This window comes from Zalophus californianus, chromosome 3 (genome assembly GCF_009762305.2).
Source record: "Zalophus californianus isolate mZalCal1 chromosome 3, mZalCal1.pri.v2, whole genome shotgun sequence".
In the NCBI taxonomy this organism is placed as follows: Eukaryota; Metazoa; Chordata; class Mammalia; order Carnivora; family Otariidae; genus Zalophus; species Zalophus californianus.
In genome coordinates this window covers 155,113,601-155,118,266 of record NC_045597.1, presented here as the reverse complement: position 1 = coordinate 155,118,266, position 4,666 = coordinate 155,113,601, and the positions used below count along the sequence as shown (strand labels likewise).

Sequence of the window (4,666 nt, the reverse complement as noted above, 5' to 3'; positions counted from 1 at the left end):
CAGGAGAAAATTCCCATAGAGACTTCATAAACTGCTTAAAATAATATCTAGAGGGAGAATGGATACAGGGTAGCAAATAAAAATATCCATGACACTGAGACCCTGAAATGTACTAGATGTTCTATAATTAGTTTTTTTCTTCATAAGCAAGGCCAATTATGTAGGTCTGCTCCCAAAAATCTGTTCCCAAAATCAATTTTAATCTTTCTCACTGAACTAGTTATACAGGTCAAATTTTCAGAGCAGTTTAATTCAAGGTCTAAAGCCAGGCTTGTCCTATTCATTAGATCTAACATCCAGCTGTCTATAATGCCTTCTAGGGTTCCACAGGCATTATTTTTGGCTAAAAATAATGATGTATTACTGTGGACATTTGAAAAAAGAATAGTGTGTTTTTTTACACAATCTTTGGAAGTTTATTTTAAAAAAAACTGGCATATTTCATCATCTATTAAGTAAATATTGAGATGAAAATTTGTTAAAAGATTAAATAAGGATAATTTGTTGGAAAAGAGAGGAAATAAAAATACTAAATTATAAAATAGTGTCTTATTTTCCCCAAGAATGGCAGATAAATGACTGATTAAAAAAATGGAAGAAGCATATTACCTATAAAAGTTCTGCTTTTCTGGAGAAAAATTTGATTGAGAATGATCACTTGAGGCCAAAGGTCTGCTGACCCCTATGTCAGGGCCTGATTTCAAGTTAGAGAATACAGGAGAGTTTCCCGGGAAATAATGTGAACATGCTACTGGTTTTCTTTCCATGGTTTCCTTTTTCTATACCCTTTTTTTTAATCTTTGGAGAAACATTTGTAGTCCTGCTGCCTCTAAAAGTGATGTTTGAATGTATTCTGCAAAAGTTGCAAAGCTGGTAACTCATAAAATATTCCTGAGGTTGGCAAGTTTCACAAGATGAAAGGTTCACACATCTCTAACAAGTAACTAAAAAGGATACTGGTGTGGGCACCAGCCCAGCAGTTTGAATTCCCACGCTGGATCCTGGACAGGAGTTTGAATTCTTATCATGGACCCTGGAAGATAACCTCCGCACCATGAATATCCTTCATGGGTGTGCTTAAGCTTCATCTACCTTACTACAAAATAATTGAAAATATGAATAAAACTGCTCTGTTATTTCTTCCTTTAAAAAATGGGATTAAAATTTTACTATGAAGAGGATTTTCACATTTATATTTAGCTCGTTTTGCTCTAGCTTGAAAAGCAGTTCTTTCCCTTCTGCCAGCACTTGTAACCAAGGAGAATGATTACCACATGCAGGTGTTACTGATTGGTTGGAATTGAAAGCAGCACAGATCTGCTTGGAGGCCTGACCGATCACTCCATCCTCTAATCTTGGTTTACGTCTGCCAGATGTCATTAGACAGCAGTCATATCCGTTTTGAGTGACAGCATAGCTAACAAGTCGGATGAATGTCAGTATATCATTGGTGTTTGTGGGGAAATACACACACACAAACACACACACACACACATATACTAGGTAAACCTTATTGTCTATAAGTTTTATATACAAGTATATATCAACACATTTTGGCCAACTAAATATTTAGCCAACTGAACAGCCAACTGCTATTGAGAATTCTGCTTTCTAGTCTTAATCTTCCAAACTACTATGCAATAGTGTTGTAAGGAAAGGATGTATAGGGGAAAAACAGCAACAACTACTACAAAACCTGCTATCTGATGAATAGGCATTAAGATTTATGGCATAAAGCTTTAGAGATACTTACAAATAATTACAACCCCTTGCAGATAATAAACAAAATCCTATTAATTAAACAGACTCTGTCTTCATTTAGAGAACACACAGAAGCTCTCTTAATATGTCTTCACATAAATAATCTTTGTGATTAACTGAAGGTTTCAATTCCCTTTTGAAAGTGTACTGACTGAAGAACCATGACTACTAAGCACCTTTCTTCTGCTCCACACCTGTTGGACCTCTTCCTTCTCCTGATGAAACCACTGCTAGATATTGCAGATGAGGTCTTAGGAGGTCTTTTTCTGTGAAGTTGGAACATAGATCAGCAAACTACAGGAAAGAATTTCCTTCCATCATACAGTGGTTGCATATGTTTTAACTTGAAATAAAATTTTTAAGGTATGCGTACATTTGTTTATGCTTCCTGCTTTAAACTACTTCAATTAACTGACCAAATAATTATCTCAATCAAGTAAGATAAGATGGTTCCTATTATAGAGGTATTATGAATTTGGCATAAAACAGCTCTTTTTAAGTATAGCATGGTAATGGCACTGCAAATTATATTTTTATCTCAATATTTTAAACGTGTTTTTAATTCCTCTAAATCAGAATTTTTCTTATTCAGAAACTATATATAAAGAAAACTCCAAGTGCAAAAAAATAACAGGACAGGAGAGACTGAACTTATATTTGCCGAGATTTTGGAGGCATGTTAAAACTACCTACAACTTCTGGTGTCATATCTAAAAATCCATTGTCTATCCTAAAGTCACATATAATAAACCTTATTGCTGAACCTGATTGAAGCCCATTGACTCAAATGATACTATCCTCCCCAGAATTTGGAAAATTCTGCTATTAAAGATTAATTCCATTCTTTTATAAGTCTTTCTGTTATGAATGAGAAATAAATGAATCTGAGCTTTGAAGTTGGTGAACAGATGAAAGCTCCTAGAGCATGGTGTGCTGGGAAGGGCACAGAACCCACACTCCCCGCCTCTCCATACCTTGCTATTTGTGTGTCTTCCATTTGTCTGCACTTGAGTTGTATGCTTTATAATAAACAAGCAAATGGTTCTTCCGATACTATATACTTGGCAAGGCATGTTGGTTTGAGTATGGGTATCTCAAAAGAAACCTCAGCTCTCACCATTAACAGGCTCTGTGGCTCTGCTTTCTCATCCGTTGTGAATCAATGTCAGGAAGTTTGTATTTAAGATGCTGAAGCTGTATTGTATGGAGGAGCCAAAAATATGAGCCGGATTCTCTACTGTGTCAGAAACATGCGTTTTAGAACCAAGTTTGGAAATGCTCTCAAGCTGGAAGTGTCTTTGTGAGCAACATTAACAGATCAATATGTCCAATTTCCCATGGGAATTACTGTAGAGAATTTTGCTGCAGAACATAAAAGTAGCAGAAAAGAATGTAACAAATATGCCCTGTAATCACAGCAGAGTGGAAAGCTGCTAATGATGCTGGTTACTTTAATAATGAGAAGTTACCAACTGAGGTGAGGACAGAAAAAGGAATACAGGCAGTGCAAGTAGATGAGCCTGCTGGGCTCCGAACAAGCCTGGAGCAGTTAAATAAACTTCCTCCAGTATTCATGAAAGAAGGGACCATCACTTCAGGGAGTGCACTGGGAATATCTGGCACTTTCAAAGCTAGTGAATTGCCGGCAAAGAAACAACGTCACACCACTGGCAAGAATTATGGGCTATTTTGTGTCTGGATGGGATCCCTTGATCATGGATATTGGGCTTGTCCCTGCTATCAATGAGGCAGTAAATAAAACAAGACTGGACCTTAAGGAGATGGATATGGTAGAGGTGAATGAAGCTTTTGCCCTCTAGCACTTGACAGTCGAAAATATCGCGACCCAAGTAAAACCAATGTGAATAGAGGAGCCATTGCTTTGAGTGAGCCATTGAGAGGATCTGGATATAGATTATTGCATACCTGGTTCATGAATTAAGATGTGGTAGTGGAAAATATGCTACCAGATGAGCTGCTTTGGAGGGGTGGCTGAGGTATGACACTCCTCATTCAGACAGAACACAGCCTGACGAGAATAAGGGTTCTACCAAGGGCCTTTGGTGCTTTACTTGGCCACATAAAAACAGGTAAAGATGTATTTATCATAAGAAGAGCTCAGGCCAGAAATAAGGCTTCTCAAATTTGCACCAGTGAAATATACATTTCTTAACTAAAATATAATTGTAGAAGGCCTTAAAAGAAATTGTATTCCTGTATAACCACCATGCATGCTCTAGATAATATGATTAAAAAGAAATTGAAAAAATTTTGCTTTCACTTCCAAAACTAAGTACAAACATAAATAAATCAACGAATAAAAACCTCTATGAGAAATTCCCAAAATTTTGTGTATTTTTTTTTTACACTTTGTACTTTACTATGTAACATTCTGTTAACATTCTTTAACAGAAACAAGTGAGGAAGCAGCAAACCCTAGGCATATTGGACCTGGCTTGGGACTTTCAGCCAGGCCTTGGTAGTGCTAGAAGCTTACCTAGCACTCACAGGTCTTTGCGTCTCATTTTGAACATAAAATTTTTCACAGAACCTTAAAATTAGGTAAGACCACTCTGTAACCATCATGGATAAAGACAAAAATGAGGCCACTCTCTAATCATGTGTGAGCATAGACAAAGCATTGTCCAAGTAGCAGCATACCAACCTACCAGGTATAACCCTTCCCCAGTTACTATGAGCAACTGCTGTTTCTTTTCTTTTTTTATTTTTTAAGATTTTATTCATGAGAGAGAGAGAGGCAGAGGCAGAGGGAGAAGCAGGTTCCCCACGGAGCAGGGAGCCCGGTGTGGGACTCAGTCCCAGGACCCCGGGATCATGACCTGAGCGGAAGGCAGATGCTTAACCGACTGAGCCACCCAGGCACCTGCAACTGCTGTTTCTCAAT

At 37.5% G+C, this 4,666-nt stretch overlaps 1 pseudogene; it reads left to right on the top strand.

Moving 5' to 3' along the window:
• The first annotated feature begins 2,639 nt into the window (after window positions 1-2,639).
• On the top strand, window positions 2,640-3,735 carry LOC113920327 (annotated as a pseudogene).
• The last annotated feature ends 931 nt before the right edge of the window (window positions 3,736-4,666 follow it).